The following is a 27,268-nucleotide window of genomic DNA, read 5'->3' as shown; positions in this document are numbered from 1 at the left end:
TGGCAACTGTTTAAATGTGGACTTTGTCATGCAAGGCCGAGGGGTTGCTTTGCAACAAAATGGACATGGACTGCCTTCAAGCCGCTCCCGACTTATGGCGACCCTCTGAATAGGGTTTGCATGGTAAGCGGTATTCAGAGGGGGTTGACCATTGCCTCCCTCTGAGGCTGAGAGGCAGTGACTGGCCCAAGGTCACCCAGTGCGCTTCCTGGCTGTGTGGGGATTCGAACTCTGGTCTCCCAGGTCCTGGTCCAACACCTTAACCAAGGATAAAACACTGGACAGGGCAGGAACAAGTCCTATCCACATCTGGGGCAGGATTCTCGCTCCCTTTCCCCCACCACCAATAGGCTGAGGGGACAATGTGGACTTTTAAAAAAATAGTACTACTGCTGAAATTCAAAGTTCTGGCTGCTCCACTAGACTGAGCTACCTTGAAGCCACCACACACAAATCTGGCTGCTGTTTATTTTAGAATGTCCGCCTCCTCATGCTGCCCCAGGAATGCTGAAACCCAAAGGATGCCAAACAAGCAAAACAAATAGAACTAAAATGTGTTGTCCGGCAGTATCCAGTGGCTGAATGCACTTTGCTATGCCAGGCGACAAGCTCAGGGCCAATCTGAAGCAGACTTGGGAAAACTCTCCCTGGCCAGCTTCCCTTACTAAGGCCCACATTTGCACCATACATTTATTCCACTATCATTCCACTGTAAATGGTCATGGCTTCCCCCAAAGAATCCTGGGAAATGTAGTTAAGGGTGCTGAGAGGTGTTAGGGACCCCTATTCCCTCCACAAGCTCCAGTTCCCACAATTCCCTGGGAAGAGGGATTGACTATTAAGCCTCTCTGACAATTGTAGCACTGTGAGGGGAAGAGGGGGTCTCCTAACACCTCTCAGCACCCTTCAAAAACTATACTTCCCAGGATTCTTTGGGGGAAGCCATGACTGTTTAAAGTGGAATAAAAGTAGAATAAATGTCTGGTGTGAATGTGGTAGTATCATGCTCTTCTTAGATACACAATGAGGAGAAATATGCATGTTGTTGCCTTCAGGTCGATTATGACTTATGGCGACCCTATGAATCAGCAACCTCCAAGAGCAGCTGTTGCAAACCACCCTGTTCAGATCTGTGCCTTCTTTTATGGAATCAATCCATCTCTTGTTTGGCCTTCCTCTTTTTCTACTCCCTTCTGTTTTTCCCAGCATTATGGTCTTTTCTAGTGAATCGTGTCTTCTCATGATGTGTCCAAAGTATGATCACCTCAGTTTCATCATTTTAGCTTCTAGTGATAGTTCTGGTTTAATTTGTTCTAACACCCAATTATTTGTCTTTTTTGCAGTCCATGGTATGCGCAAAGCTCTCCTCCAACACCACATTTCAAATGAGTTGATTTTTCTCTTACCCGCTTTTTTCACTGTCCAACTTTCACATCCATACATAGAGATCGGGAATACCATGGTCTGAATGATCCTGACTTTGGCATTCAGTGATACATCTTTACATTTGAGGACCTTTTCTACTTCTCTCATAGCTGCCCTCCCCAGTCCTAGCCTTCTTCTGATTTCTTATATATATTAAAACCATTGATGCAATCAGTTGTTAAAACAAATTGGCAAAATGAAATCAGCAGTTTTAAAAATCTACATTATGAAATTAAAACGACATATTCACATATATGTGAAATTTACTTGTCTCGGGAGGCTAGCTTAAATAAAGAATTTTTTTTAGCGGGCACCAAAAACAGTACAGCAAGGTGCCAGCCTAAGTTCAATGGGCAGGGAGTTCCAAAGCGTAGGAACTCTCCAACCTAATTATGCTGCCAATCTTTGATCATGTGCAGAAAGGAATGGGGGGGATCCCCAGTGTGCAATGCAACTGTGACTGCAGCCCGGGGAAGGGGGCTTCGTAAAATGACACCCACAAAGGAGACGGCAGAGAGAGAAAGGGGGTTGCAGAGAGAGGGAGGAGGTGGCAGAAAGAAAATGGGTCACCCACCATGTCCTTTGGCCACATCCATTTTGACTTTGGCTCCTACCCTCCCCCTGACACGCAGCCCTCAAGAGAGTCTCTATGCACATAATGCCTTATTCAGAGTTGAAATATTGGTCTGTTTGGCCCAGAACTGCCTCTTACTCTGACTGACAGTGGCTCTCGGGCAGAGTTCCCTTCCCTGAGATCCTTGCATGGGAGATACCATGGATGGAAAGCCTGGGGCCTTTTGCCTGCAAAACAGATGCTCCCACCCGTGGGTCCCCATCCAGAAAGAGCAAGGTCTTGACCTACGTTTGAGTTGGTATTGAAAGACACCCCCCCCCGCGAGGACTCAAAAGATGTGGCTCTCTCACTCCCAAGGGCTGATCCTGCGCTCACTTGCCGGGAGCCCTGTTCCCCTCTTGTTGGAAGGCTGGATGTGCACAGAGGGAGGTGACGAGAGAGGAGGCAGATCCGAAGAGGAGAAAGAGTAATCCGCAGTTCACTTTGCTCACATGCACACGCTGGGCCCGCCAGCAGAGGCTCCCCCAACTTGACTCCTTGGCCAGAGAGCCGCCGCCGCAGCAGCGCAGATGAGAATTTATGAGCTCTGTCAGGAGAAGAGCAGAAAAGAGCCCGCGACAAATTAATCACGGACTGCCACGCTGACTGGGCACTTTCCATACCCGCCCTTGCTAGCAATGCCAGGCTGATCCCCGCTGGCTGGAGCCCAGTAAGGGAGATCTCTCCGATGCTGTCATCTGCGTCCTCCGCTGACACCTGCCAGTGCCTGATAAAACCTTCCGGATGCCTGGCCGCCCGCCCGCCCTCTGCCAAGGGTTTCCGTCAGCACCTGAGACTCACTGGCTCCCTTCACTCACCTTGATGATCCTTCCTGATTTGAAGAATATACCTGTAAGTCCTGCTGGATGAGACCAAAGGTCCGCTTCAGACTTTTCCAACCTCATGCCTTTGGCATGTTTTGGACAGTGTAGCCAAGCGGCTACACTGCAGGGGTGTTGCTAGGTACTTAAAAGGGACTTGTGGCATAGGCTGACCAAATACATTGACATAAATTTATAGAGGGGTGGCTCTTGGTGAAACAAGATGATGGACCACTGGGATCTCACTGATAGGGTACTTTGCAATGTACCCAGCAAGCAAAGTTGTTTTTTTAAAAAAAGGTTTTAAAAAGTATGTGGGGGGAAAGAAGGGCAAGAGATCTAGGGCCTGGCATAAAAGACTTGGGGGTCCACTCTCTAACAACACCCCTGCAGGTGGGAGTTGTAGTCCCAAACACCCGAGGAAAAGGTTGCAGCATTTGGGCTTTTTAGTTTATAGTTTTATTTATTTATTTATTTATTTATTTATTTATTTATTACATTTATATACCACCCCATCGCTGAAGCTCTCTGGGCGGTTCACAGCAAAGTTTAGAGAAAAGGCGAGTCAGAGGCGACCTGAGAGAAGTGTAAAAATTATGCAGGGCATGGATAAAGCAGATAGGGAAAGGTTTTCTCCCTCTCTCATCCCACTAAAACTCTGGCATCCAGTGACGGCCACCAACTTGGATGGCTTTAAAAGAGGTTTAGATAAATTCATGGAAATGTTGGCTACGCTCTGCATCTATAGCCAGAGGAGGTATGCTTCCAAATACCAGTTGCTGGAAACCACAGCAGAGGAGAGTGCTCTTGCACTCAGGTTCTGCTTGAGGGCTTCCCATAATGGGCACATGATTGGCTACTAGGATGCTGAACTAGATGGGCTGTCGGTTTGATCCAGCCAGGCTGTTCTTACATTCTTATGACAGCATCAGGTGGGAAGGCAGATCAGCTTAGGTCAGCATCCTCTTTGCAGAAGTGACCAGCCAACCAACCCCTCTAGCCAAAAACAAAACCTGAAGGCAATGCCCCCTGCTCTCAATTCTCCACCAGCAACTGGCATTCAGCAGCAGATGGACCCCAAGGTCTACATAACCATCATGGTTTGTAGCCATTGGCATATCTTTCCCACTCCAAGAATCAGCCCAATCCCCCTTTAAATTTAACAGGGATAAGTGCAACGTTCTACACCTAGGAAAAAGAAACCAGATGTACAGTTATAAGATGGGGGATACTTAGCAATACTACGTGTGAGAAGGATCTTGAAATTGTTGTTGATCACAAACTGAATATGAGCCAACAGTGCAACATGGCTGCAAAAAAGGCCATGGCTGTTTTAGGTTGCATTAAAAAGCATAGTTTCCAAATCACATGAAGTACTGGTTCCCCTCTATTTGGCACTGGTTAGGCCTCATCTTGAGTACTGCATCCAGTTCTTGATACCACACTTTAAGAAGGATGCAGACAAACTGGAACGGGTTCAGAGGAGAGCAACAAGGACGATCAGGGGACTGGGAACAAAGCCCTGTGAGGAGAGACTGAAAGAACTGAGCATGTTTAGCCCGGAGAAGAGAAGACTGAGGGGAGATATGATAGCACTCTTCAAGTACATGAAAGGTTGCCACACAGAGGAGGGCCGGGATCTCTTCTCGATGATCCCAGAGTGCAGGACACGGAATAATGGGCTCAGGTTGCAGGAAGCCAGATTTTGACTGGACATCAGGAAAAACTTCCTAACTGTTAGAGCCATACAGCAGTGGAACCAATGACCTAGGGAGGTGGTGGGCTCTCCGACACTGGAGGCATTCAACAGTCAGCAGGGCAGCCCCCTGTCAGGGATGCTTTAAGTTGGATTCCTGCACTTAGTAGGGGGTTGGACTGGATGGCCTTATAGGCCCTTTCCAACTCTACTAGTTTAGGATACTGTTATTCTGAAGCCATCTAAACCAGTGGCCATCCCCACTTTTTGTGGTAACATATTCCATAGGTTAATTATGAGCACAGTGTACAGGTTGGACCTGGGATGGGGTGGATGGAAAGGGAACCATGCTTCAAATCTTTGGACATCCACAAAGCTCACTTTGAGCCAACCACTTGCCCTCAGCCTATCTACTTGACACGGATGTTGTGAGGGTAAGGTGGGGCAATGTTCCACTGTATGCTCCTTGGACAAAGGGCAGGGGACAGCAGATGTTGCAAGAAATTCTTTTTGTGTAAAGTATTCCTTTGGCTTATCCTCCAGTGAACAGATTTCTCCTTCCATGGCAACTTCAGAATTAATGTCCAAGCTGCTCCTTTGCTTCGCCAGCTACAATTCAGTCTCAAATGCAACATGCCGTTGCACATCTCCTGTGCAGTCAGAAGTAACGATGCAATAGGATTTAACAGTAAGGACTAGATTGAACATTGGCATTGCTGAAGAGCAGGTAAAGTAAAAAACTAGAGCACTTAACATCTGGCTGTATGAAGGTTGCAAGAGCCGACCTTTAGCGTTGTGGCGCCTACCCATTGGAATTCCCTCCCCTTAAATATTAGACAGGTGCCATCTCTGTTATCTTTTCGGCACCTACTGAAGACCTTCCTCTTCCAACAAGCCTTTTAAGTAGAGACCTAATCCCAGTCTGTGTCTGTGCTGGAATGGCTTTTTAGACGTTTTTAAACATTTTATAAAAAATATGTTTTTAAGATGTTTTATTTTTAAGACGTTTTTAAAAATTTTAGATGTTTTAAGATGTTTTTAGTGTTTTATCCCTTCTTTGCCACCCTGGGTTCCTTCTGGGAAGAAGGGTGGGATAGAAATTTAATAGATCATCATCACCATCACAAGGAGATTTGGAGCACAGAAGAGCAATATAGGAAAATGCCTTACACCGAGTCAACCCATTGGCCCACTTGGCTCAGTATTGTCTACAACAACCCTAATTCTCTCCTTCCGAAACAATATGCCAATTAAAACATAGTCGTCCTTCAAAAATTGCACTTCTCTGAATTTTGCAATTCAGTTCTCCAGCCATTTTTAATGTGTACAAAAATGTACACACTAGGATTAAGCATCCACTAAAATGCATATATTAGTGAAAATAGCATACAAAATGCACTGTATTAGGGAGAAATCACTTTGCAAAATCTGTATACTAGGAGAAATTGCATGCAAAAATGTAGATACTTGGATAGGTTCGCACTAAAATGCTGATTAATTTTCATGAGGACTTAAAGAAAAAATGTGCAAACTGATGCATAATAAATGGGTAGAAATGTACTGAGGGCTGGAAAAATGAGAAATGGGGCAAGGGCAGCTCCATGTCCACAGCGCCTTGAAAGTTTGGACTAAAACCCGGAGCAGATTCCAGTGCCCCACTGACATGGAGCCACCAACCCCCCACTGAAATTGACAGGTTTAGTCCATTCCTAGCTGTCCCATGGAAGAGGGCAAAGGCTGTGTTCTCTGCTGCCCCAGAGAGCAGGATTACATCTAATGGGCTTAAGTTATAGGAGGGTAGATTTCACCTGAACATTTGGAGGAGAAACACCTTGATGGCAGGAACAGGTTGGCAACTCAATCAATGAGCTATCTCCAGCACTGGCTGGAGTCCAAGGCTGGAGAATCATGTTTTGGGGATACTCTAAATTGGGGAAGCAAGATGTTGGAGATTGCCTACAAGAGTCACTTCCTACCCCGTTTTAAAAGAGGGGTGGGGTGATGGATTTTGCAGAATCTAGACTGCCTGCATGTAAAGAAGTTTACACACAGCCCCGGTTAGCACAAAGGGGAAGAGGACATGAGTTCTGCAGAGGCGTTCTGAATCGAGGTGGGGTGGAAGCATTAGGGCGAAGCCTGTAAGAGAGGCAACCCCCCCCCCAGATAGTTGCACCACTGAACGCACAAGTGCCTGTTCCCCCCCCCCAGCCTTTTGCCAGCAGCCCCCAGACAATCAAAAAGCCCACTCGAGTGACAGAAGCCCACCAAGAGAGTTATTGGCAGGTGGGTCTTGCCAGTTCTGCCGCTTGTGCGATGAGGCAATCAGCTTTTTAAAGGCTACCTCTGAAGTCATCGGCTTTATTACCTTGGCGCCTGGTCCCTCGTTCTTTGCCGTAAATCTGTTGGCAGCAGTCCGCACTTCTGGGCCCAGCTCTCCCCCCCCCCCCAAGAACCTCAGCAGAGGGCATCTGCACCCTTACCCCCCCTCCCCAAGCTACAACTCTGCTTGACCCCCTAACAGGTCCAGAGATTTGGCAAAGCCACCAAACGGTACTGCACAGCACTTGGATTTTTATTTTTGCTTTATGGCTAGAAGGTACAAAAACAAGAGTTGCAGACAGGGCTGTATGTTCGCAAATTGCAGTTCCAGAGTAGGGAAGGAAGCAGAAGATATTGAGGGGGCAGCATTTGTGCTTCTGAGATTCTCAGTGGCCACACTGAAACAATAAAGTCTGTAGCCCTTACCGTTGCAAAGGTATATTACCTTAAAATGTTTGAATCCTATTTTCCCAAAGAGTTCAGAGCAGTATGCATGCGCTCTCTCTCTTTCTCTCTCTGCTCCCCCAATTATCTTCACAACTACCCTGTGAGGTAGGTTAGGCTAAGAAAGAGTGTTGAGATCGGCAGAGGGGGCCGTTTTGGTAGTTCCACCACCCTTGGAAATTTGGGGGTGGTGGTCCGGGAGAGGGCCTTCTCTGTGGCTGCCCCTAAACTGTGGAGCTCCCCACCACCACTGAGGTGCATCTGGCAAATTCACTGTACAGCTTTCGACAAACGCTGAAGACACACCTCTTTACCCTGCCTTCGACCCCGAGATGAGTATTTTTAGGAACCACCATGTTTTCTGTGATGTTGGTTAGGTTGCTTTTAGCTGTTTTTAATTGCGTGTTTTAAAATTGTTGTAACCCACCCTGGGACCTTTGGCTGAAAGGCTGGTAATAAATTCTAATTCTAATCATCATCATCATCATCCCAAAGTCACCTACTCAAATTCAGGGCAGGGCAGGGCCATGCAACATAAGAGAAATATGCAAATTTGCATCACTTATGCAGATCATCAGATCCTATTTTTCTTGGAACATGGATTGCCTAGCTGCAGGATTTTAATTTATTTTTAAAGCAGAGTACAGACAGTTCTGCTATAGCTTGGACCACGCCCCCCCCTACTTCCTGGAATACAAAATATTGAGATCAATATGCTTAACTTCAGAACGAAGAGATGTAAAACTGCCACAAGAGACAAGCCAGAACCTTCCACCGGGGAAACGCTTATTGCTAATCTACCATGCAGGCAGTCAAGTTGCCACTGCTTGGAGACAAACAGCATGCACTCTGCAGAAGCTCAGAGGCATTCCCTACTATGACTTCATATAACTCAGGGCTAAGGGCAACATTCAAAATGTGTTTTCAGCCTGGCTCAAATTGGGCCAGGATTGGGACTCTGGGCTTAAAAGCTGGTAGAGAGATGGGTTCGAATCCCTGGAGAACCAGACACCTAATGCTGGCTAACAGCTAAGACAGTGCAAAGTGAGGTTGCCAGCCAAAATTTCAGCTGAGCCATGAACTCGGCAGTTTGCCTCGGGCAAGCTGTTTGTCTTTCCACCTAAACCCCCACCCATAATATGGGGGAAATAATGCTGGCCTACCTCACAGGGTTGTTGGAAGCATATGGGGAAAATAATGCTGGCCTACCTCACAGGGTTGTTGCAAGCATTTCCAAGATAATGTATGCAAAGTCTCTGCAACTCTCTAAAAAACATTATCATAATCCATGAGCTGATTTTGGACAAGTCATCACCTCTGCACCTTAGGTGAGCATCTGGCAAGGCAGCAACATAAATCTTGCACTATTTGCTGCACAGAATGAGGGGAGGCTGACTGCAAAGCAACCTGGGCAATAGTAATTTTCAAACAGCATGACACAAACAAAGCTTCCCTGCCAAGGTGGCTGGGTCGGTTTAATTGTGCGGAGGAGTGTTCTCCAAATAAATAATCATACAGAGCAACTTAGCAAGGACAGGCAACGACCCAGAGCCGGGCACTATCCAGCTGCTTTTTACATACCAAAAACCCCTACGCTGATAATCCTCACATACACCTGATGCTGAGTTACCACTTTTTTTATGTACCTGTAACAGCTGCAGAAACTCAGCTGGTGCAGTTTTCCTCTTGCCAATAGGAAAATAGCAATGTCTGTTGAATCGCTGCCTGTCCTGCAACCATTCAATGGGACAGGAGTCCTGACGGAAGCAAACAAGGATCCAGAAGCCTTCCAGTTACCCTGCTTTGTCTCCTAATGCATTCTGAAATGCTTCTGGGGCAGAGCACTACTGCTGCGTCAACTACAACACCCCACACATCACACCCAGGAATAGAGCACCTGTCAGAGTTCTAACCCCTTGAGGGAAAGTTGTGGCCCTCAAATCAGGGGAAGTTTGCAGTGCAGACACGGACCCTGGTTTCAGAAGAATTGCTTTTCAGTAAGACAAACTGCCATATATTTCTGCTCTACTTTTTGGCCCAAGACATCCAATGCAGTAGAGTGGACCCAAAATGAAGCTACAGAACACCCTTTCCCAACCTGGTACCCTCCAATGTTTTTGGACTACAGCTCCCATCAGCCTCAGCCAGCATGGCTGTGCTGTCTTCTCCAACACCTGCAGAACAAGAGAGCCTCTCTCCCCCTACTTCCCCCCACCTCTCATTGCCCAATAAACTATGGGGAAAATCCCACATCAGGAAAACCTTCCTAACTGTTAGAGCCATACGACAATGGAACCAGTTACCTAGGGAGGTAGTGGGCTCTCCGACACTGGAGGCCTTCAAGAGGCAGCTGGACAGCCATCTGTCAGAAATGCTTTGATTTGGATTCCTGCATTGCGCAGGGGGTTGGACTCAATGGCCTTATAGGCCCCTTCCAACTCTACTATTCTATGATTCTATGAATTGGTGGGCAGTGGGAAAGAATCGAGAAGCATGCACAGTGGTGCAGTTATAAACCTGCAACCTCACCTCAGCTACAGATGCACCCAAAGGTAAACACCTTTCCTTCTGCATAATGGGTATATTAACACAAGCCTCCTCCACAGGGTCATTGTGAGGGTTCCACATCAACTGTCACAACTGAAAGCGTCCCATTTATGCTGAGTGTTAATGTTCACATCACTGAATGAATGAGTTCAATTTTTAAAAGCTGCATAGCTTTTATTTAGTCTGTGATGCCTGCAGTTTTTGTGGGTGGCTGGCTCTCGCCTTTCCTTTTTAAAAAAACCAAACACTTCCTGTCCTCTGATTCTCCGGCAGCTCACTTTGTACATTTAGACAAGAAACGGAGGAATAACAGAAACATGTCAACAAATTGACGCCTCAACGAGAATGGTTGCGCCTCACCCCCCTTCAAACCTCAGCGGGTCTCAAAGCCACAGTGTGATTGTCTTGGAAGCAGCTAAAAAATGGGCTGGCCTCCGTCGTCGAAAGTGCCCAGCCGTAGCTGGCTTCATTTTTCATCAGCTTTGACTATTTAACCAGCAAAAGGAGACAGCAGCACAAAAACAGTGACAGGAAGGGAAGAGTGCAAACGCTTTCCTCACATTGTACCAGCCAGGAGACAGAAGTCAAGATGACCCCATTTTAGTTTCAATGCTCAGAGCCTTGGGACATTTTCCACCTGGTGAGCGATGCTACAAAATGGTCTTTAAAAAAAAAAAGACCCATTGGAAGGTGCCTTACACCAGCTTGGACCAAGTTGATCCATTCAGCTTAGTACTGTCCGTCCTGACTGGCAGCAATCCTTCAGAGCTTCAGACGGAGGCTTTTCCCAGCTCTACCTAGAGATGCTGACGATTGAACTTGGGGCTGTCAGCATGCAAAGCAAGTGCTCAAACACCAAGCTATGGACTATTCCCTAACAATGAAGCAAGATTCTAGTCCTTGTTGTTGTTATGTGCCTTCAAGTAGATTATGACTTATGGCAACCATATGAATCAGTGACCTCCAACAGCATCTGTTGGGAACCACCCTGTTCAGATCTTGTAAGTTCAGGTCTGTGGCTTCCTTTATGGAATCAATCCATCTCTTGTTTGGCCTTCCTCTTTTTCTACTCCCTTCTGTTTTTCCCAGCATTATGGTCTTTTCTAGTGAATCCTGTCTTCTCATGATGTGTCCAAAGTATGATTACCTCAATTTCATCATTTTAGCTTCTAGTGACAATTCTGGTTTAATTTGTTCTCACACCCAATTATTTGTCTTTTTCGCAGTCCATGGTATGCACAAAGCTCTCCTCCAACACCACATTTCAAATGAGTTGATTTTTCTCTTATCCGCTTTTTTCACCGTCCAACTTTCACATCCATTCATAAAGATCGGGAATACCACAGTCTGAATGGCTCTTAATAATTTAAGTAGGAACATAAGGAGCAGAAATAACCACTATTTAAATAATTTAAATAGGCTGATTTACAGAGGGACACAAGAGCCATTCGTTCACCTAGCTTAGTATTATCATTACTCTGACTGGCAGCGGCTCCCAGAGTATCAGAGAGGGGTGTTTCCCAGCAGTACCTGGGGACTGAACTGGGGACCTTCTGCACGCAAACCAGGTGCTCTCCGCTAAGCTACAGTTTTCCCCTACACCTACAGCCCTCCCGCTAGTTATGCCCCCTTTAGAGAGGCAGTCTGGGCCAGGAAGGTCTGGGTTCAAATCTTCACTGAGCCATCAGGCGCAACCGATAGAGTGGACTTTCCCAAGGGCCTTTCTTTCCCTCCTGCCCCTTCCAGCCCTCAAAAGGGCTGCTCCCTTTACAGCCCCTCCTAGATGTTGCTGAACTACAATTCCCACCATTCCCTGGCCGCTGGGGCTGATGGGAATTGTAGTTCAGCAACATGGGGAGAGGAAGACAGAGGTTCTCTACACCTGCTTTATAGCACGTGCAGAAACCCTCCCACACAGTCATGAATCTGGAATAAATCCTATTCCCTGGTTTGACAGTTGGATCAAAGGATATTAGAATCTCCACTCAGCTCTTAAGAATTCACTGAAATGCAGTGTGAATAACTGCATGAGTGATGGCAATCTGAGCTGTTGATGCTACTGGCGATAAAGGTCAAGAAAGCCACCCCTTTCTGCATAAGGTTGTTGACCAGAGTGGTGGTTGAATTTTATTCCAGTACTTTGTGTGTGTGTGTGTGTGTGTGTGTGTGTGTGTGCGCGCGCACGCGTGTGAGCATGCATGCATGTGCACTGCCCTTGCTGCTTCCCAGCATTTGCCTCCAGGGGTGGTCACCTCACTCTGCCTAATGGTGGGGCTGGCCCTGATAGCAATTGCATCAGAAGTACAAATGCTAAAACTGGAGCCATGGCCAGTTTTATATATGGCATTGTTTTCATAACGCTGTAGGCTATCTTAGCTGCACTAGCCCCTCCCCACAGAGGCAACATATAAATGATTTTATAAATAATAAAATAACCTTAAAAAAGCAACCAACCAGTGGAGTAAGTAGGGATGGGCAAGATTTCGATTCAGTTCGTATTTCAAGCTGGATCTATCAACTTTGCAATTTCCAAAACATTATTGAGAACTGAAACACAGCCATCCTTCAAAATTCGCACTTATTCAAATTTTGCAATGCAGTTTGCCAACCAAACAATGTTTACAAAAATGCATACATTAGGGACAAGTGTGCATAAAAATGAATATATGAGTGAAAATAACATGCAAAAATGCATCATATGACAAGAAATGGCCTGCAAAAACCAGGTCCAGCTCCAAAGTGTGGCTAGCTGGGGCCCTGGCTGAGGGCCTCTGGGTCTACAAGGGTCCCTAACGGGCCCCTCTGCTCCTCTTCTGTAATTTGCTGAGCTTCCGAGCCGCCCGCCATTCCCCTGCTCCACCTACCTTTCTCTGCTGACTTCTTTTGCGGCTGTGTGAAGTGCACATACAGTGCTACCATTAACCAAGATGGCGGCTGAGGTTTCTCTAAGGTGCTGATGCCCCTGTCGCCATCTTGGTTGATGGCAGAGATGCGTAAGCGTAGCACGCATGAGTGCCATCAACCAAGATGCCGGCGGAGGCTTCAGCCCCTTAGGGAAACCTCAGCCGCCATCTTGGTTAATGGTACTGCTGCGCACGCAGCCCACATAGCTGCAAAAGACAGAAGACAGGTAGGTGGGGTACCCACACGGCTGCGCATGCATGTGTGCATACGCATGTATGTGTACATGTGCATGTGCATGCCAGGGCCTGGGCAAGCTGGGGCCCAAGGGCCCCAGCATGCCTGGAACTGGCCCTTGCAAAAACGCATACATTAGACAAAACTACTTAAAAAATGTGTTTGTTAGGAGAAATTCACGCCAAAATGCTGGAGAATTTTCATGAGGATTTTGTTTTTTAAAAAAAAATGGCAAATTGCTGCAGAAATTTGAAGACCTGAATTAAAGATTGGAAAAATGAGAAACTGAGAACTGAAAATGACAGATTTTTCCATCCACAGGAGTAAGTAAGCTGGGAGGGTGGCAGGCAGAGAGGCTATCTTTCAGACCCTGTTGGCCCAGTTCCCCCACCCCCCACTCTAATTTGAGGTTAAACTGCAAAAAAAAAAGGAGGCTAAGGGAGAAAGCAGTATTTCTTTACAGCATTTGCTGTTATTTACTTTTTTAAAAAATAATCACAATCACTAGAGCAGCATTATATCAACATAGAAGAATGGGTCTGTCATGCTTGGCATTCTCCGCTGTGGTTCTCCTGGGATTCAGACAGGGGTCTCTCCGAGCTGCACCTGGAGATGCCTTTCGGGACTTAACCTGGGACCTTTTGCACGCAAAACAGAACCTCTACCATTGAACTACAGCCCTCCCCCCCTCTTCTATACGCACACACAAACACCATTGCTTTTGCAGTTGTGAAAATCCAGGGATTCGCACATTGGCCGGCCTGCCCACCCATGGACCCATTTCATGGTTAATGTAACTTCTATCCCACTCTACCTTGAAGGAGTCCAGGGCAGCATCCTACTCCAATTTTATCCACACAGCAACCCTGTGAGGTAGGCTAGGCTGAGAGAAAGCAACTGGCTCTAGGTCACCCACTGAGCTTCACAGCTGAGTGGAGATTTGAACCCGGGACTTTGCCATTCCTAATCTGATACTTTATAAGCAAGCATCTTGGTGTGGAGGGCTGGAGATCACAGGAATAACCACAAGCAGTTTCAGACAGTGCAGAGGTTGGACCTAGGCTGGGCGGGAAGGGAACCAAGCTTCAAATCCTTATAATAAAAAGATAAAAGTGGAATTCCTGCCTGGTCTCCATCATCATCATCATCATATTCATTTATACTCCACCTTTCCCCCGGAACTGGGACTCAAGGCAGCTTACAAAAATTAAATACAGTTTAAAACATATAAATAAAACATACAGAAGTTATAATCACAATGTAACTAAACTATAACATTAAAACCATTTAAAACATAGGGATTTAAGCACAAAACCCAAATCAGGGCAAACTGCAACCTATTTAACAGCCCTTGCAGCCAGTTCCCAAAAGCCTATTGGAACAGAAAAAGTCTACCCACCGCAGGACTAAGTTCTTGCAGAGACAAAAATGGGATAAAACCCCCTACAGGCGACACTGACTTCCTGGCGCTGGGTGCAGATGAGGTTCCCGGGGCTGCGTCGTGGTTGGCGCAGCCTTCCGCAGCCTGGGGCTGATGGGAGTTGTAGTCCAAAACAGCTGGGGGGCACCAGGTTGGGGGAGGCTAGTGCAGAATGTCAGCCGGAGGCCAGGGAGCCCGAAACGCTTCCGACATGGATGGGGAGCCAGCGGAGCTTCCAGATGATGCACTGCAACTCCCAGCACCTTTGGCCACTAGCCACACTGGCTAGGACTGACGGGGCGCGGGTACACCCTAACATCGGGAGGGCCACAGGATGCCCCGTCCCTCGCTACCAGACTGACCACAGAGCGGTCACTATCTCAGAAACCTCGCAGGGTTGTTGTGAGGATCAAGGGAACCTGGCGCACTTCTGTCAGAAGCAACTCCCCGCCGCCGCCCTGAAACCCCGTCCCCCGCAGGCTGACCCTACAGCGAGCAAGCGCCGCTGCGTTCCCTGGGGCCCTACTTCCGAGGAAGCGCGCCCAGGATCGCAGCCCGTCAACGCCCTATCTCGGGGAGTTCAAGGGGGATGACTCGCGAGGAAGCCTCGCCGCCGGGCACAGCAAGCGCAGGCGGGTTTACTCGGAAGCCGGACTCCCGAGGGATCGCGAAAGTCAGCCGGGGGGGCGCTTTTGATTCCCGCCGCGGCGAGATCCGAAACGCCGTTGCAACTCGCGGGGAAGCCCCGGCCGGCGGCCTCCCGTCCCGGGGAAAGGCGCCTCGCCGTGCGGCGCAGCGCCTGCCGCAGCGCCCCTACCTTGGCCGCCCAAGCCAGGTGGTCTCCGGCCCCGCAAGCCGAGCGCCCCGCAGCGCTGCAGCCTCCACCTCCTCCTCGGCGGGCTACCATCGCTCGCCGGCCGGCCTGGGCTGGGAGGAAGCGGCCGGATCCGCCTCCTCCTCCTCCTCCCGCTCCGGGCCCCGATCCGGCCACACCACGGCAGCAGCAGCAGCACCGGCGGCAGCGGACTCGGCCACGGCCAGCGCCTCCGCCGGCTTCCGCGGGAAGAAGGGAGGAGACAAAGGCAAGGCAAGGCCCACGGGCCCGCCCTCCTTCCCTCTTCCCTCGCTTGGGAATCCGGAGAGGGGAGGGAAACCCCCCACCAAACAGCCGCTCGGCTTCACCTCGCCCGGATCCGGTTTGCACGGCGCGTTCGCGCGGCAGAAGCGGCGCCCGCGGGCGTCCCAGCACACCTCTGGCCCGGCAGACCCCGAGAGGCCGCTTTCTGCTTTCTGACCTCCAGCTCAGCCGAGGCTCCGGGTTCGCCTCTAACCTTGAGCAAACAGCACAGGGAGGGCCTCCTCTGGGGGCCTCTGGAAATGCGCTCTGCAGATGCTCAGAGGCGCCCTCCTCTTTGCTGTATGACTGCCGGTGCACGAGGAGTGAAACAGAGGTGGAGCTGCAGTGGCAGGGATGGGGGGGGCAGGGATGGGCAACCTCTGACCTGGGACCTTCCCACCATGCCCGTCCTAAAGTCCTCCCCCACGCCATACCTGACAGCAGCTGTGTTGTAAGCCTTGAGCCAGTGAGTCGCAGGGCCAACCTCCCCTGGGGCAGAAACTCACCAGATGTATGAGGGACCCTGAGTGCTTGCTCATCCCCCTTGGCCAGTGGCATTTTGGGAGGTGTAGGGGGATCACTCCAACTCCCTGCTAAGTTTTGACAAGGGTGGGAACTGTATTAATCAATTAGTTGAACAACAACATGCTATTAGCACTGGTGAGCGCTGCCTCCTCTCATACACAGACCCAATGATTTGCTCTGGGTGATGCCTCCATGTCAGCTGGGCAGTAGAATCTGCTCCTAGTTTAGTTTGAAGTGCTGAAGCCCCTTGGGCAGCTTCTTGAAAGTTTGGGATAAAACCTGGAATGGATTCCACTGCCCCGCTGACATGGAACCCCCCCCCCCCGCTGGCTCTGGCCATTCTTGAAGCCCTAAATACTTTTTAAGAAGGACACCAGACGATTCTGGCTTTTGGCAACAAGCCTCAAACCATCAGATGTAGAAGGAGCCTGCACTGCATTCCCTGGCACACCAAAGGTGAACTGTGGACACATACATGGAAATAAAATAAAGCAGGCTAGCCCTCCCACACTTCCAGAGAGAGTGGCTGACAGAGAATAACATCTATACCCATTAAGCAACAAAGTTTCATTATGCCATGTTTCCTGTAAAAGAATAACATCAAAACAGTTTATAAAGTCCAAAAATTGTTTGTCAGACTGTTTTGCACACCAACCCACTATGTTCCATGACAGCAGTTTTAATCCAGGGTTATTTACGGTTCGGCCTCCACCTTGCTCAGAGAACCAGTCTTGTATAAAAAAAACACATCCATTCTTTGTAGTTGGAACTTTCCTTTCCAGGGTATCTATACCATTTCCAGTTTCTGATGGAGGGTTACCTAGCTCAGATGAAGTTAAAGCTCGATAGCTCAGCCAATGGTTAGAGGTCATGCTGTCTACCTTATAATTGACTGAACCAAATTCCAGAGGGGGTTGAGTTTGCAGATCTGCATCTATAAGTCTAAATTTCCCAGGGTTAGCTTCTTTTAAAACTATACATTTAGGTGAAATGACTTTATCAACTAATGCAAATAAAGGATTTCATTCATTCATTCATTCACATGTGGACTGAATGACCCACGGGGCCCACCCATTCCTCCATGCTGGAAAAGAATCTGTTGAAGACAGGCTTTGACAACCCAGTGCCTTCCAGCTGTTTAGGAGCACAACTCCCATCAGACCCAGTCAAAACTGCTGGAGGGCACCAGGTTGGCGAAGGCTGGAATCCATATAATCTATCTCACAGCCACCCACAGGGCCCAAGAAACCCACAGCCTTCCTGTTTGGGTCATGCTGTGATTGCATCCATTCTCATTTGTGGTTTCCAGGGCCCTAATCAAAAAATACCACTCCACCTTCATTCTAGCCATCACTGACAAATGGAATTCTTCTGGGGCAACAACCTCTCCTTGACCACCTCCCCAACACTGGTCTCCCATCATCAATAGAGAATGTGTTACCGAGCCAGTGTACTGTGTCACCAGTGCTGTGTTTTGGTAAGCACGTGAGTCAGTTTGGTGGTTACTGTGCACAGTGGACTTTTGATGACCAATTTGCTTTATAAAATTACAGACAGGGCTACAGTCGGCCTCAGTATGGCATTTTCCCTCTTCCTTGAGCACTGGTGGAACACTTTGGTGTGTTCCAAGCATACATTATTATTATTATTATTATTATTATTATTAATAATAATAATAATAAATTTATTTATACCTCGCCTTTTGGCCAAAGACCCTCAAGGCGGCTTACAAAGAAAAATAAACACAAGTATAAAAAAGCATCAATAAAAGCAATACAATTTACAAAAAATAAACTAAATAACAACAACATTATTAAGAAAAAATGTCCTTTTTGTTCTATGCATCAGTCTGCTTTACAACAATCCTGTAAGGTAGGTCAGTGTTAATATTATCCCTATATGGTAGACTGATGAGGGCCAGAGACTCAGAAAGTGGCTTGCAATGCATGGAGATCAACAGCAGATCTGAGCAGGGGATTTGTAGGGTCCCTCTGAACCATGAGGTGGGCCATGCCTCACAGCGGAGGAATTAGTGATGACAAGCTTCCTTTTTCAGTAAATGGGACTCGATTGCCTGTTCAAGGCAGGATCCATTCAATGCATTGTAAGACACTCAGGGAAGGCCATCTTCCAGCCAGCCCCCAATAAAATTTGAAGGGTCTCTTGTGGTGCGTGGTCTGTTATGTTAATAGGACCAAGAGGAAGGAAAAGGCCTTCTGTGGAAATGACCTGCACTACTGTTTTTGCACCACTCTCACAAGCATGGGGAAGTGCAAAAGCAATACCCTTAAATATTAGACAGGCGCCATCTCTGTTATCTTCTCGGCGCCTGCCAAACACCTTCCTCTTGTAACAAGCCTTTTAAGCAGAGACCTTATTCCAGCCCACATCTGTGCTGGAACTGCTTTTTAAAGATTTTTTAAATATATATATATATAAATGTTTTTTAAAAAGATGTTTTGGGGTTTTTGTCCCTTCTTTGTCACCCTGGGCTCCTTTTGGGAGGAAGGGCAGGACAGAAATTTAATAAGCAAACAAATAAATCAGGGGCAGCTGGTGACTCCATGTCAGTGGCATGGTGGAACCCGCTCTGGGTTTTAGTCTGAACATTCAAGGAGCTGTTCAAAGTGCTGAACCCATTTTGGGAGTGGGTTTCAGCACCCTGGATAGTTCCTTGACAGTTTGATCTAAAACCTGGAGCGGATTCCACTGCCTCACTGACATGGAGCCACCAGCCGCCACTGAAATAAATAACTGACTAATACTTTTGCAAAGGACCCATCAGAGGCCAGGTGCCTGGAGCTTGGCATACACAGATGGTGCAGAATGAGGTGGTAGAACCCTCACATGCTAGAGAGGACTGTACCACCTTTGAACTGCAGGCCTTGTTGGAATGATTCCTTATATTAAAGCAACAACAACAAACCCACAACTCTTGGGGAGTTAAACAGAAAGAAACCTAGCAAACCAGGAAGGAAAGTTCTGTCCAAGCTAGCTAGCTATTTATTTTACAAATGTATAAACCGCTTCATGGTCTGCAGCCATCAAAATGGTGGATAAGATAAAAATGAACTGAAATACAAAAAAATAAATAAATCTAAGAACAGTTAACACGATTTCTACAAACTCTTACGTTTTTGTGTGCAGCTAACCTGCGTAAAAAAGACACGTGTGGATTTTAAAACACTGCGGCACGGAATAAGCAAATACAAAGAAGCTGCCTTATATTGAGTCAGACTATTGGTCCATCTGGCTCAATATTGACTCTACACTGACAGGCAGCAGCTCTCCAGGGCATTTGATGGGAATCTCTCCCATCCCAGGCCTTCCTAGAGATGCCGGAGATTGAACCTGGGAACTTCTGCATGCCAAGCACATGCGTAGCCACCAATGACAGCTGGTGGATGCATGTCAGTGGGGCTGTGGAATCCGCTCTGGGTTTTAGTCCAAATGTTCAAGGAGCTCTGGCTCTAAAACCCAGAGCGGATTCGAGCCCCACTGACATGGAGCCGCTACTGTTTGCCACTGAACTACACACCCCATCCCCCCATCCCACAGTGCTGTGATTAACGCTGCAATCCTAAATCCTAAACCTCCTTACTAGAGAGTCAAATCCCACGGAATTTAATGGGGCTGGCTTCTGAGTAAACATGCAAAAAGATTGCATGGCAATGGAGTGGACGGTGTGAAGGTTAAGGCAGCACATCTTTGTATGCAAACTGGAGTGCTGAAATCACATCCTTATTTTTGAAGCAGCTTCCTTTGAAGGACAATCCAGACACAAAATCCTTTTTTCTGCTTGGAGCATTTTGCAAAAAGGAGGAGCAGGAGGAGCAGGAGGAAGAAGAAGAAAGAAAAACCAACTACAACATGGTTGGCTCAGTGTCATAGCCCGAGCTTGGAGCCAAACAGCAAGGCGCTTAAACTTGGCCATTACCCACAATGCTGCATGCAAAAGCAACAGATAACAAGCCGACACAATGACAGATTTTTCACATGCACACCCAGCGGCAGTCAGGGCTGGGTTCATTCAGATGCTGCCTTCCTTGTGTTTATATGCCGACTGCTGGAAGAGAGCAGACTCCAATATGCAATTTAATTGGCAACTGGTGAGAGCAGACTGCCGGAAGCGAAACCGTGTGGGTGAGCCTTGCAGTGGCATCTGTGAAATGGCTGAGAGTGGCAGATATAGAACACAGCAGGCCCCTCGGCTGTAGGGCCTCAGGGATTTGGCGTTTTGGAGGTGGACTCCCTTCCCGACACTAGTACAGGCACAGTGCTGGGAGCGCCCTCTGGCTGCCCAAGGTTATTTCTACTTTTTCTGCCCTACCCCTCACCCCCAGACTGCAAATGCTTGAGCAGGGCCTTTGTCTTCCAAAAGTCCTCTCGCAAATGAAGAGTTGACAGAGAACTTTTCCTGCTGACGCCAGGGAGTGTTCTGCCGCAGGGAGATGGTTTCTGGCAGTGGTCGGCCAAACACTTTGCTTCAACGCAGTGCCAATACCCTTAATTGCTGAAAAGGAACATTTCCCCCCCCCCCAAAAAAAACAGTGGTCCGCAGGGTGGCGAGAAGTTGAGCTGTTGGGAAGCGGGCCTAGCTTGTAACCTTGGGACAAGGTGCTCAGGCAGCAAGCAGCCGGGTGACGCATGTCTGTTTGGCGGCACAGAGAGAGGCAGCAATTCAGTGGTGGCTGGTGGCTCTGATGTCAGTGGTTTAATGAGTGATGTCACTCCAGGTTTAAGTCTGAACTTTTGAGGAGCTGTCCAAGGTGCTTGAAAGTTCAGGCTAAAACCCAGAGTGGATTCCACTGCCCCACTGACATGGAGCCAGCCGCCACCACTGCACTTTTGCTTTACATTATAGAGTGTGACTGAATCATTCCACCATCCCTCCCTCCCAATTAAGAATGAACAGAAGGTCTGTAAGTTGTGGTAGGGCATATGCTATACATGCAAAAGGTCCAGGTTTCGTCTCTGGCATCTCCTGGTGGAACTTCCTCTGAAATCCTGGAAAGCCACTCCTAAGAGCACACTGAACTGAAGGACCAATGGTCTGACTCAATTGGAGGCAGTTTCCACTTCCCTAATTGCCTGCCTGCAGTGGAGGCTGCCCAGTGCAACTCTATAAGTATTAGCTGCTTTTCTGGGCGTGGTTGAGAATAGGGACTCAGGCAGGAGGGCATGGGTGATTCTTACTCAGTGACCAAGACAATTCCCCAGAAAGGACTAAGCCACCGATTTCCAACCAGGTGTTCTCCAGATGGTTTGGACTACCATTTTGGTGCTCGAGTGCAGAATGGGAGACCAGCGGTGTGGCAGGATGCATTGAAGGAGAGGTCTGTGCATTATAGGAGCCCAACAGGAAGCAGATGGTCTGCTGATGCCAGAGGTATGGACACATCGGTCAACTTTGGTTTCTCTCAATCTCTCATTTTTCCAATCTTAAATTCAGTTAATCATATTTCCACATCAGTATGTAACTTTAAAAAAAACTTAGGAAAATTGCTCAGCATGTTAGTGTGCATTTCCCCTAATATACACATTTTTGTATGCACTTTTGCCTAATTTACCCATTTTTGCAAGCAGTTTTCTCAAATGTAATGCATTTTTGTACGTTATTTTCCCTCGTAGATGCATTTGTATGCACTCTTCCTCTTAATATAAGCATTTTTGTACTCATATTTTGGTTAGAAAACGGCACCGCAAAATTAAGAGAAGTGCAAATTTCAAAGGAAATGCGTTAGGAAAGTTTGTATTAAAATGCTGACCGAACTGAAATCCTTCTCCATTTCTACAAGGTGCTGCTTATGGCCAAGAAGCAGAAAAGCCAAGAGATTGGGGGAGGAGAGGAGGACCCATTCTGAATGGATCCCCCGCAAACTAAGCATACCCTGGCAGGCCATCCCAAGTTCCAAAAATATATCTGAGAAAGAACGAAGGCAGCTGAGGAAGATGGCCTCACACTGGCCCTCTGCTGCTGCCTGAAATTATTCCTGGCTGATCTGCCAAATTGTGAGGATGAGGCGCAAGGCCTGGCTGTGCTTGAAATGATGCAGGCGAGATAGAGAAGAGTGTGTGTGTGTATGTATGTGCATGCATGGCGAGTGTGAGTGCGCTTGTTTTTTAAAAAGAGGGAGCGGGCAAAGGCTGTCTGTGCATTACTGCCCAGTTTCATTAACGGACCTTTTTAAAAACAAAACAAATCAACACTACCCATTATATTATCACCGTCCTCAATAATTGGAGCTTGTCAGCGGGGATGGCGATTAGTCATCATCCATGCCTTGATTATAGGTTGCATCCTGTGCCGGTCTTGAAAGAGCCTCTCCGTTTCAGAATGAGAAGGAAGGCATTTGCGTCGGCTTTAGAACCGCAGAGGGCCAATGGGGCAAAAAGGCAGGGATAGCGGAAGGCTGGGTCTCCATTCCCTACATCTCTCTGAATTCATTTTTAAAAAAGCTTTAAAATTAAAGGGCTGCCTCTTCAATTGTTGTTGTTGTTGTTATCATTATATTGCTATTTCTATACTGCTTAATATATATAGAAATCTCTAAGCGGTGTACAGAAGATAAAACAACAGCAAATGTTATAAAAATATACAATAAAACCACAATACACATGCATACATAATACAAATTAACAAACAAATATTAAGACAATTGCCTTGCACTTCTCCACTCAATATCAGTTCATTTTGCAGCATCAGGAGCCGCTCGGATCTGGTTGTGGAGAAGCAGAAGGTGGGTGGGAAGGAAGGATCCGGCACATTCGAGCATTCACAGATTTCCCACCTTGTTCTCAACGTTGGGTAATCAGGGAAAAACAAAACCTTACAACCACTTCATTGCGTACTCTCAGTCAGAGGCCCGCAGCTTATTTTCTCACACGAGAGGCACAGGGGCCAAGGTTCCGCTTGGAGGCTGCCCCATTGGACTTATAGGTCATTTCCTTTCATCCCAGAGGTGTGGCATGAGTTACCTGTTTGCACAGGCTCAAAGGCACTAACCTCTGGTGTAGTTGTCCAGAGTCTCAGGGGGTCTTAGACCCCTTATTTTTTTAGGAGCAGGGTCCCTACCTCTCTATGAGCCAATCAGCATAAAGGGGAGTGTGTTAGCCACTGAGAAGTCTCCTAACATGCCTTCTTGTCCTTTCCTGAAGATTGGAGCCAATCAGAGTGCAAGGAGGTGCATCAGCCACTGAGAAGACTCTTCTCAGTAGCTAACACTCTTCTCTTTCGTGCTTATTGGCTCCTAGGGACATCTGTTGTTGCGGGAGAAGGCATTAACAAGGATCTCATTCTCAGTCCCGCAGCAAAAAAAAGAGGGAAGGGCGTGGCTGTGACTATCATGAAGGGACCCTTCCCTTCTGAATTTGTTAATGCACTGCTGATCCCAAGTCAGGCCAGTGGTCTGTCTAGATCAGGGGTAGCCCAGGTGGGGCCCTCTCAATGGTTTGGACTACAGCTCCCATTAGCCCCTCCCAGCTTGGCCAGCGGTCTGGGATGATGGGAGCTGGGATCTATAACATCACGAGGGAGCTGTGTTGGTTGCCCCTGATGTAGATACTGGAACGGCCCATATCTTTACATGCAGGGGATCCCAGTTTCAGTTCCCAGCATCTGGGAAGCATTCCTATCTGAAGCCCTGGAGAGCGACTGCCAGTCAGTGTAGGCAGCATTGAGGCAGATGGACCAATGGTGCTGCAATGAGGCAATGGTGATGCTTAGTATAAAGTAGCTTTCTGGTCTTCTACCTCCATATTATTTACAGTGGCTATTTAGGGTTTCAGACAGGGAGACTTTCCCAGCCCTACCTAAAGATGCTGAGGATTGAAACCAGGGCCTTCTGCATGCAAAACACATGTTCTGCCCCTGAGCTATGGCCCTTGCATAAATTGGGAGGGGGGGCTCTCAGTTCTAATGAAGCTCCCCCAGTCTTAATCTGAGTAACTATTCTGGAAAGCATTCTCTTCTTGAGATGGAAAAATAATATTCTCTCAAGGCTTCTGTATTGCTAGCTAGCCACCTGAAGCCGCTTACTTAATGAGCATTGATGGTCTAGTGGCTACTAACTAGAGTTGCATCCTGCCTGACTGGGTGGAGGCTGCGGGGAACAAGTTTTTTACAATTGGGTGGCAAGACGGATGCTTGCAGGGAAATCTTGGAATGGGTGTATGAGGATACTCAGAGGACTGGATCCTTTTGGGTTTTGAGGAAGTGGCGCAGCTTTAAAAAGGCTGGCACTCTGTGGGTGCTGCCTGCTCCCATCTACTCAGCTGATATATTTGTACATAAATAGATGTCACCCACAGTGCTGTAAGCCTCGAGAACTTTCACCCTGCTAGAAAAAGGATTCTGGATAGGAAGTCTGCAGCCCGAAACTCCCAATTGCCTTGGGGAAGCAGAGATTGCGGAACAGTCTCGACCCAACATACAGGAGGGGCCCGCTTTTCAGCGGCCCGCTTTTCAGCGTTCCGCTAATATGGCGGCTTTCTATTAGAGTAAGGCCCCACTCATATGGCACTTGTTCCATTTTTACGACATGTTTTGGGCGTCGGGAGCCATTTTATTGACAGAGTTCCGCTTTTCGGCGGGTTTCACTTTTCGGCGGGGGTCTGGAACGTAACCCGCCATATGAGTGGGGCCCTACTGTAGTTGGCAAACAAGACACCATGGAAAGCTAGAGCCACCACACACCCCATTGGCCCTGCACACTGTGCACCTTCTATCAAGCTGCAGGTAGTGGCGTGTGCTCTGAATAATTCAGGTACTGATCTGCAGGGACCACCGTAAAAGGCAGGAGCACAAGGCAACCTTGGAGCCAAAGCGGCTGCAGAAGCTGATGTCTCTGCCAAATGTTGATAGCAAGAGAGAGCAGCCTGCAATATATACTCTCTCTCTCTTGCACACACACGTACACACACACATATACACACAACCATACATCACCAATGGTGATATACAGATGTAGCGTAGCCACTAACAGTGCAATCCTAACCGCAGAAGTAACCCCAGGTAACGGGTTCGAACTGCAGTCTAAGTGCATGAACTCAGAAGGTACTATTTTAAATTCTGCCTCACTAGGACACCCCTGTTCTCCGGGACTTTTGAGCGATGATGGAAGGCACTTTGCAGGTCCTGATTTCCACTTGACACAATTTAGGGCTTTCAAAACAGGGTCTGGAGGTAATCCCTCAAATCGTGCCTCCCTGGGACCACCCCCTCCCAGTCTGTCACTGGGGCTTTTCAATGCTGAATGGTGACATTGCACACCTTCGGAGGTCCTGATTTCCACTTGACACAATTTGGGGCTTTTGCAACAGGGTCTAGAGTTCATCCCTCAAACAGAGCTTAGTTCAAGCTTGACCATCCACCAAAAGAACAGGCTGCCCTCACTCTTGGCCTGGCTGGCTGTTGAGGAGAGAATCCAGATTTGTACAAATTGCTGCATCAGCTCTGCTTCATCTCAGATAAGAGAGCAGGGCGTGATTTTCATGGAAGGCTGAAAATTGTAAGGCTCTGCTGTGGTCAGTGTGATGTGGGAGGCTCGCCCCTTCTACCAAGGCTAAATCTAGCGCCGCAAGAACAACTTGCCCTGGAACCTCTCCAAATGTGCAATTTCCTCACGGCAGAGCAAAATGTTTTCTAGGGCAATCCTGGTCAGAATCAGGCGTGGCAGCCTGCTCTACAGAGCTTGGGAGCGCCCAGATGTTCCAAGAGCACCCAGAGGTTCTAGGGCCTGGGGACATTGTTACAGGGTGACCCACTAGGCCCTGGATTCCCTTCCCCTTCTTTTAAAAACTTTTTCTTACAGGGTGGCTGGGAACACTTTGAAGCCCAGTGCCAGTGCCAGCCCACCCACCCACTATCTTAGTAAGCCTGGAGGCAAATTTCTGTGATAGGCCAGTGATCCAAGTCTCTTAAAGGACCTAACAGTGAGGGATGGGGAGAAATTCAGGCTGTGGATAGCTCCTCAAAAGCTCAGACTAAAACCTGGAGTGGATTCCACTGCCCCACTGACATGGAGCCACCATCAGCCACTGTTCACAGCTACCTTTCCACATTCACACTTCGATTTTTGCAATGCATTTCTCCAGCCAAAAAAATGTGTACAACGTTAGGAGAAAAGCATGCATAAAAATGCACAGATTAGTGAAAATAGCTTACAAAAATGCATTATATTAGGGGAAATTGCTTGCAAAGAGGAGTATATTAGACAAAAATGCATATAAAAGTGTGTAGGTTAGGAGAAATGCCAATGTTTTTTCATGAAGGCTTAAAAAATCACAAACTGATGGCAGACTGAATTTAAGATTGGAAAAATGAAAAACTAAGAGAAATTGGAATTGACAGGTTTGTCTATCCCACTGGCAATAGCCTCCATCTCACTAGTTCACACTTCTGTTAGTCCAGGGGTAGCCAACCTGGTGCCCTCCAGATGTTGTTGGATTACAATGTGGAAATTGAATTTACAATAAGAAAACTGAGAAATTGAGTGAAACCAAAACTCACAGATTCATTCACACCTATCAATTACGCCCCTCCCTTGGACTTCAACGGGAGGGAGGGAACTGGAGGCCTCAGGCATCTCTAATATGCAAATATACTTGATTTGCAAATATACAAGCAGAGCAAAGTGGAGGCAGGTAGATCCCTGGAAAGCAACTTGTAGAACCTCCAAGGAAGCACCTCCAGATTTTAGCTAGAAATTCTTCAACTCTCTCTCTTGTCATGAGCTGTTTCTCTCCCTCCTCACCATACATCTGCCTCTCACTTATGGCATGATATAAATGTCTATGCAAATAAATATCACTATTTTCAGCTGGAGGATTTGCATCCATCGCCATTGCCCCACCCCAGTCCTTGAGCAACCTTCCCACATGCTCTGGAGACCTATTTCACTCCCAGCTCTTCCCCGGAGAGCTCCTGGCTCGCATCCACCTTCCACTCTTCCTACAAACAAGTGCGAGGCAATGACAGGGATGGCTCTTGGCAGAAACTTCAGGGAGTGGCTGTGGCGTAATTGCACACTTGTCTGGGTTTGGGAGGAGCCCAGTGGCAAGCGTCCAAGGCCCACTCCCAGCACTTCACCTCTGCTGGCCTGGAATAGATCAGCCTCAGCTGAAAAGGCAGGAGCTCGGGCAGGGTTGAAATGAAAGGCTCAAGCAGGAGTGTGGACAGCCTCAGGCCCAAGGCCAGGAGCAG

At 47.8% G+C, this 27,268-nt stretch overlaps 1 protein-coding gene across 10 annotated transcripts in view; it reads right to left on the bottom strand.

Moving 5' to 3' along the window:
• The window catches only part of DAB2IP (DAB2 interacting protein), a 366,040-nt gene that overhangs the window by 112,251 nt on the left and 226,521 nt on the right, over positions 1–27,268 (bottom strand). Inside the window, exon 1 of one of the 10 annotated variants that reach the window (XM_061604340.1) lies at positions 15,606–15,675. The exons of 7 other annotated variants lie outside the window; for them this stretch is intronic. The gene's annotated coding sequence lies outside the window, so the exon portion shown is untranslated. Of the gene's footprint in view, positions 1–15,240; positions 15,543–15,605; positions 15,676–27,268 lie in introns of those variants that run through there. 2 more of the 10 variants (XM_061604338.1, XM_061604336.1) reach the window with 2 other exon arrangements.

Source organism: Rhineura floridana, chromosome 20 (genome assembly GCF_030035675.1).
Source record: "Rhineura floridana isolate rRhiFlo1 chromosome 20, rRhiFlo1.hap2, whole genome shotgun sequence".
NCBI lineage: Eukaryota > Metazoa > Chordata > Lepidosauria > Squamata > Rhineuridae > Rhineura > Rhineura floridana.
Note: the sequence above shows the minus strand (reverse complement) of the source record. Positions and strands in the feature narration are given on the sequence as shown.